This window comes from Bison bison, unplaced genomic scaffold (assembly GCF_000754665.1).
Source record: "Bison bison bison isolate TAMUID 2011002044 unplaced genomic scaffold, Bison_UMD1.0 scf7180017864338, whole genome shotgun sequence".
Classification (NCBI taxonomy): domain Eukaryota; kingdom Metazoa; phylum Chordata; class Mammalia; order Artiodactyla; family Bovidae; genus Bison; species Bison bison.
The window spans coordinates 991,956-1,000,154 of NW_011494910.1; positions in this window are offsets into that span (position 1 = coordinate 991,956).

Sequence of the window (8,199 nt, forward strand, 5' to 3'; positions counted from 1 at the left end):
GAAGGGGGGGACACATGTTCACCCATGGCTGATTCATGTCAATATATGGCAAAAACCACAATGTATGGCAAAAACCACTACAATATGGTAAAGCAATTAGCCTCCAATTAAAATAAATTAATTTTTAAAAAGAAACAAAAATAAATAAACGCAACAGGAGAGCCAAAGGAGTTGGGTTACCAGACTCAGAGGAGCGTCTCTTTGGGAAGGAATAGGGAAGGTAAGGGGCAGCCCACTCCGGTATGCTTGCCTGGAAGATTCCATGGACAGAGGAGCTTTGGCGGGCTACAGTCCACAGGGCCGCAAAGGGTCTGACACAGCTGAGCACACACACTCACAGGGAAGACAAGAGCCATCCACGCGCAGCAGCAGAGCAGCCGTCTGGGAGTGGCTGGGGGGGCTAGCATGCCGCCTGCCACGAACCGGCGACGTGGCCTCTCCGCCGCAGCCCATACAGTGAAGGGTCTGAGCTGTGTCAGTGTTCTCAACTCTATAGCCATCAAAAAGAAGAACCCCATATCTTTAGAAAAGATTTTCGATGTACCTAACTGCATTTATCAAACTATTCATATTCCGATGAGAATAGTCTATTGATATGAAAATGAAAGTCTCTCAGTCGGGTCCAGCTCTTTGCGATACAGTCCATGGAATTCTCCAGGCCAGAATACTGGAGTGGGTAGCCTTTCCCTTCTCCAGGGGATCTTCCCAACCCAGGGATCGAACCCAGGTCTCCCGCATTGCAGGAGGATTCTTTACCAGCTGAGCCACAAGGAAAGCCCAAGAATACTGGAGTGGGTAGCCTATCCCTTCTCCAGAGGATCTTCCTGACCCGGAATTGAACCAGGGTCTCCTGCATTGCAGGCAGATTCTTTTCCAACTGAGATATAATTCCAGGCAATAGCAAAGAAAAGCAACTTTTAAATTTAGTCTTATCGTAGGATAAAATTTTCATTAGTTCTTTGGAAAGTTGGAAATACCTCTGAGATCCACATGATTATCTTTCAGACTTGTCATAATCTAAGGATTTGTCTAGGAAGTCAGCGAGGTCCAATCCCATCTCCCCTGACACCAGAGCCCTGTGCCCCTTAGCAGACGGTGCAGGAACATTTTCCATCCTGCTTGTAGGCCCAGTTCTTTTTCCCTTTTTCAAGTCTTTATGAATTTGTAACAATAGTGCTTCTGTTCAGTGTTTTGGCCGTTTGGCCCCTGCAGCGTGTGGGAACTTAGCGCCCTGACCAGGGTCTGAGCCCGCATCCCCTGCACAGGAAGATGAAGTCCCAAGCACCGGCCCACAGGGACGCCTCTAGGCCCAGGCCTTATCTCCAGCGCCGGGTGCTCTCTCCCTTCCTTTCTGAAATGGCACGTTCCTGATGGCCTGAGTGCACCTCACTTGCCCCGTGTGTCTGCCAGTCCTCAGAAGCACTCTTCTGCTCCACCCTGACACCCTCTTCCTGCCAGGAAGGAGCTGTTTCACCTACACCTTCCTCTTGGTTACCCTGCTGGGCAACCTTCTCGCCTGAGAGACCTGGAGATCCTTTCTGCCTGCCTGAAGAGCAAGCTCTGATCTTTTCCCTCAAGTAGCTCCATCTGCTGCTGAAGAGACGGGGCAGAGATTCTCAGTCCAGTTGAGTAAATGCTGTGATGGAGAATCCAGTGTGCTGCTGAAGACTGAATGGTCGAGTCTGCAGGGACATGGGAACCCCAAAGAGAGAGGGAGAGGAGGCGCTGAGCAGGGCCTGCAGGATAGGGGAGGGCTGGGGCAGCGTCTGACGACCAGCGCCACAGGGAAGAGTGGGCTGGGCCAGGCAAGGGCAGGGCTTGCCTGCCTGACGACCTTATTTAAGGCCTCCCTCCCTTCCTTGCTTCCTTCCTCCCGCAAGTATTTATTGAGCATCTTTTGTGACAAGTATAGTATTAGGTGGTAAAAACAAATGTGAATAAGACATGTCTTGTCTTGAAACAGCTCAAAGGATTAGTGGAGAGACAAATCAACTCCTTCCAACCCCTGATCCTGCAATAGGGGAAATACTTTTGAAGAGATGTACCCTAGACTCCAGACTGGCTGCTGACTTGTCCCCTTTGTGACACCAGACAGCATGCCGCCACACCGCAGAAAAGCCTCAACAGGTCTTAGCCCCAGGCGCTTCCTACAGTTTGACATTTGCCCAGTCTTGGTTGAAGAGATACCCTGAATTTTCTTCGTCTGCTCTGGAAGCTGTAGAATTTCCCTGCCTGGAGGCTGGAGACTGGTCAAATGACTTCTTCTGCCCTATGAGAGTCTGGAGTGGGGAGAAGGGCTCCTCTGAACCTGTCCCTCATGCTGCAGTCTTAGGAAGGGCAGAGGGAGCAGACCCTCTGGACGCCAGGATACATCCGCTCTAATCCTGCTCCTTAGAAGAGGCTGATAGGATAGTTCCTCCTTGGCCTCCTTGACCCAACACCTCACTGCTCTGGAGGAGTCCCGGCCGGGACAAAGGATGAGGGCTGCACTCAGGCGGCACAGGAAGCAGGTGGAGAGTCTGTGGTAGGGTCATTATCAAGTGATGCTATGATCCTAGTGGATGCTGGAGGAGAGGGCCCAGTGCCAGTCAAGCCTGTTCAAGTCTTCACCAAGGGTCTCCAAAGGCCAGTGCTACTGCGGGGGTTCCTGGGGAGAGGGCGTATTCTTTTCCCCTCAAAGCATGAACACTGAAGCTGCTGAGACAAATACCCGGTGGGAATGTTAAAGTAAGAAAACTTCCCGAGGAGAGATATAAAGAACCAGGGGAACACAGAGGCAGGGAAGGGCCTATCCAGTCAGAATGGTTAAAAATGGAGGAAGCAGCTGTTGAGTCTTCTCATCAGTTGGGGTAGCGTTTGGCGGCCTGTAACAGAAACCTAACTATTGAGGTTTCACAGATTCGGGTTTGCTTTTCTCTTGTGACAAAAATTATGGAGGGAGGCGAGCACAGGTCTCAAGGTTGTCCTCAAGGACCCAGACCCGCTCTGTCTTCCAGGCCAGCATCTTAACATGCAGTCTTCCTGAGTTGGAGCTGGTTTCTCCACTCCCAGGCGTCATATCACAGACTTTCCAGGGAGCAAGGGGAAAAGCAAAAGACGCCTGCCAGATATACAACAGCTCTTTCTTCTTAAAAGAAAGAGTACATTTCATTGGCCAGATTGTCACAGTATCACCTCTAGCAACAAGAAGCTTGGGAGGACTTCCCTGGTCCAGTGGTTAGGAATCCACCTGCTAGTGTTTGGGACACGGGTTCAACCCCTGGTCTGGAAAGATTCCATATGCTGAGGGGCAACTAAGCCCGTGAGCCACAACTTCTGAGGTCCACACCCTCTAGAACCTGTGTGTCGCAACTACCAAGACTCATGCCTCAACTAGTGAACCCACGTGCCCTAAAGCCCGTGCTCCACAGTGAGAAGCCACCACAGCTAGAGACTAGCAACTGCTGGCCGCAGCTAGAGAAAGCCCACGCGCAGCAACGAAGACCTAGCACAGCCAAAATAAATAAATAAAAAGTTCAAAAAAGAAATCAATGTGCTGTAAAATGAGGCAGAAGGGCAGAACAGTGAAAGGCTGGACAATGAGCAGTGTCTGTCAGAACCTGAAAGGATCAGAACATCCTCGAATGAAGTGTGGAAAGACTTTCAGGTAAAGGCTCAGGGCGGGCACGTGCCAGGAATGTGTGGGGAATCACAGATAGTCCAGCTCAGCTGCAGCTGAGGGTGTGACCAGTGGGAAGAGTGGACAGGGGTAGTTTGTATTACTCTCCTACCCGACACTCACTGCCATGGAGAAGTCAGGCCTGCAGGGAGCAACAAGCAACATCTGGAAAAGTCAAGTTTAACTGCAACAGGAAACAGTGATGGAAGTGCAGAGAAAGGCAAATGATAGCAAATCTCTTGACAGCCTTGCAATGACAGCCTCGGGCAGAGGGCTGCTGGGCCGGGCGCGTGCACACTCTCCAGTCAAGTCAGACTGTCCAAGATACCCTAGTGCCCCTCATTGCTCCCTGAATAAGCCTTAAATTAGATCCGTGCATTGGCGTCTAGCCTGAGGTCTGTTTATCACTGTCATTCCTCCTCTCCCATCTCTTCTAGCCTCAGCTGTTCCGATTGCAGTGGAAGCAGGGGGATCAAGCAGCGCAGAAGGATTAGTGTGGAGATGGGGATTCCAGGTCTAGGGTGTTCTGCAACCCTCCCTTGGACTCTCTCCAGAGATTCCTGACTTGGCATCTAGAGTGCAGAGGGGTGTGGGCACCCTCTGCAGCACCCAGCTCACAGTCTCCTGGTTTTCTTGACTGGGAGGCACTGCAGAGGTTCAGGTCCCCCCATCTTCAGCAGTACCCCTTCCTCCTGCTGGCCTCTGGAGGCAGAGAGCGGGCCGGCCATCCTACGCAACACCTCACTGTCCCAGGGCTCCCCATGCTCCCCTCAGCCTCCCCGCCCAAGCAGAGTGCCTAACTTCCCTTTCTTCCTGGCCTTCTTCTGACCTTTACATACTCTGCATTACTTTGGAGGGTCCTGCTTCAGTTTCTGCCTGTTATTAAAGGATATAACGCAGGTGGAGGATAGGGTGGGGTAGAACCATTATTTAAGGTGCAGGAACTGAGGTTCTGGCACCATTTTCATCAGTTCTTTGGTTTCCAGAGAGTGCTATCCCTCTGATCCACAGGGTTGCTAGGCTACAGTGCAGACGTCAGGACTCACCTGAAGAGAAATGCCACCATAGGAAGACCAAGTGACTAGTACATCACATAGCCTAATTTCCCATTTATTCCAAAAAAACCTCCGTAACATTTCTGCAGGAGGCTGAGTATTCTCAAAGAAAGAAGACTTACTACAACTCATGACCTCTCTGGCCCTCTGATACATTCTTGGGCAGTCCTGCTGAAAAAAAGGGGAAAAAATCTTCATGCTATAATAACAGGCACTACTGGGGCACACTCTCTATAGCAGGCACTTTACTGACACTATGCAGAAAGACCCCACCAAATGGCACTCTGACGCTGAAAACTGGTATTATTCCCATTTCACGGATGAGGACCCTGACAACCAGAGAGGTTGAATAACTTGCCCGTTGCCTCAAGGCTGGGAAGGGGCACTGCTGGTATTTCAGATGAGAACCCCACTCCTTGCACTACATCCATTGTACTGACTATGGCACTATGGCATTTGGGCTTGGAGAATTATTTGTTGGGAAGCTTCCTGTGTGCTTTAGGCCATGCAGCAGAATCCCTGGTCCTACTAGCTGCTATATGCCAGTGACAGCCACCTCCAGTTGTGACAACTAAAACTGTCTCCAGAGTTTACCAAATGCTCTCTTGGGGGAAGGAGGCATCACTCTCGGTTAATTTGTCTGCATTACCTACATGTTTTCTTTCTCTGAAAGTGAAAAAGTGAAAGTGATAGTCGTTCAGTCATGTTTGACTCTTTGCAACCCCATGGACTGTAGCCCACCAGGCTCCTCTGTCCATGGAGTTCTCCAGGCAAGTATGCTGGCATGGGTAACCATTCTCCTCTCCAGAGAATCTTCCCGACCCAGGGAACAAACCTGGTCTCCTGCAATGCAGCCAGATTCTTTACTGTCTGAGCCACCAGGGAAGCCCTACTGAGCCCACTGGTTTCGCTTCCATTTACTGGCCCCAGTTTCTGCCCCCAGGAGTCACAAGAGCCATCTGCTTTGTCTTTCTGTCAACCGTAGTCCTTCAGATAATGGCCAGGCTGGTTCTTGTCTCCACATCTGTTCTCCAGATCAGACGCCAGAGTTCTTTCATCTTTTCCTGACTCACTCTGGTTTCTAGGCCCTTCACCGCACTGGCTGCTCTCTGCTGCTGAGTATCAGTTGTGAAGAGAGTTAGACTAGACAAAAGGAAGAACTTTCTTCCTTCCATCTTTCCCTTCAATCCTCATCAGGGGCAACCCAGGTCAGCCATCGCTTCCTTTGTGCGGCCCTTGGTATCTCTCTCATGGGGCGGGTTTTCTCTCCTGTGGTCCCCATTACTCTTTTTCCACCGTAAGTCCTCATCATCTGTCTGTTCTGTCTCCCCAGTCCCCACACCCACTGAGGTTTTTTATCTCCCACAGTTGTAATCCGCCGTTACATCCCTCTAAGCACCTAACAGGTGGCCTGGCACGTAGGAGGCTCTCACGAAGTGTGACGGATGAATGTGTGTATAGTAACAGTACAGAATGAGCGTTGAGCTTCGAGGTGAAAGTGCTTTGAAGAGATATAAAGCACTATACACATTTGTATTTTCTCTTTTCTCTCTCTTACCTCAGCCCCTCTCTTCCCTGGTCTTCTCCAGGCCAGACCAGCAGATTGGCAGAGAAAGCTAACCAAGGTTTATTCGAGGAATGGGAAATTGAGGAGGGTGCCTTACGGAATTTTTGTCTTATTCTCTAGTTTCAGTGGACTGCTCCAGTGAAGACTGTGGTGCCAGCATAGAATCTAACAAGATCTGTCTTCCCCTCTCTCCTAGCTCTCCTAGTTATTTGCTAAGCCTGATTGTTAGCAAAATTCAATTCTCAATAGAATCTGCCACATGGAAAAATACCTTTCAGCATACACAGTGAACAAGGAGCACGTTAACAAGAGAAGGAGACCAGCAGCAGCCACTGGACGAAGTGATTCGTCAGTGCTGGCATCTGGTTAAGTCTTTCCAGTTGTACCAAAGACATGTTGCTGTGCCCATCCTGCAGGGCAGACACATGGGCCTGGTGTTAGAATGTGTCCCCAACACTCCACACTCTCCCAGAATCTGAAAGGACTGTAGAATCAATGCATAATTGCTGCACTGAATTTCTAGGTTTGACTCTGTTCACAAGCCTTTGCTAAGTGCCAGCGTCACCCTGAAGTTCAGCTCCCCCCATGAACAGAGTCCAGTAGGTACTAGGAGGGCAGGTGGAGAAGGAGAGGAACTCCTGGGATACACAGCCCTCCTGAGGGAGCTCTCAGCCTAATGGGAGACCCCCAACCTCAGGAAGTTAGAGAGGAAGAAGAAAGAGGAGGAGGAGGGGAAGGAGAAGAAGATGAAGAAACAGAAGAAGAAAGAAGAAGGCTCGTTAATGTGTGCAGTTAAGCATGAACATCAAAGCCACTCTACATAACCACAAGGAGATAAACTCCAAGATGTGGAGGGATGTTGGGAAGGTTCAGAAGAGAGGTATAAATGGAACAGAAAACAGATTTCCTCAGTAAGGATGGAAGAGGTCTTCTGATTGGTGCAGAAATGGTAGGTACATGGTGGGGGTGGTGCGCAGGGTCAGGGTATGGTGCCTCAACTCAAAGGCACCCAAGTACACATGCATTCTATGGAGGTACATGAGAGGAAAGAGGATCCCAAGGAGCTGTGTATCTCTCTGGACTATATTCTTCTCTGGTCTGGGGTCAGACGATGTGATGGAGTGGTTTGGAAGATGGTGACTGCAGCCATGAAATTAAAAGACGCTTACTCCTTGGAAGGAAAGTTATGACCAACCTAGATAGCATATTCAAAAGCAGAGACATTACTTTGCCAAAAAAGGTCCATCTAATCAAGACTATGGTTTTTCCTGTGGTCATGTATGGATGTGAGAGTTGGACTGTGAAGAAAGCTGAGCACTGAGAATTGATGCTTTTGAACTGTGGTGTTGGAGAAGACTCTTGAGAGTCCCTTGGACTGCAAGGAGATCCAACCAGTCCATTCTGAAGGAGACCAGCCCTGGGATTTCTTTGGAAGGAATGATGCTAAAGCTGAAACTCCAGTACTTTGGCCACCTCATGCGAAGAGTTGACTCATTGGAAAAGACTCTGATGCTGGGAGGGATTAGGGGCAGGAGGAGAAGGGGACGACAGAGGATGATATGGCTGGATGGCATCACGGACTCGATGGACGTGAGTCTGGGTGAACTCCAGGAGTTGGTGATGGACAGGGAAGCCTGGTGTGCTGTGATTCATGGGGTCGCAAAGAGTCAGTCACAACTGAGCGACTGAACTGAACTGAACTGAGAACGTAAAGTGGAGGGGCCTTTGGAGAGAGCTGGGGCCCGAGTCCTAGATCTGCGTCATAGCCAACCCACTAAATGACTGTTAACAGGTCCCTCTGGCTCTACATTTCAAAACTCAAAGCCAGTACTTGACTTGGGAGAAAGGGCTCCAGGATGGTCGTGCTGTATCAGCCTCATGGCAAGACAGGGCACGGCTGTATCCCGGCTCCACCCAGC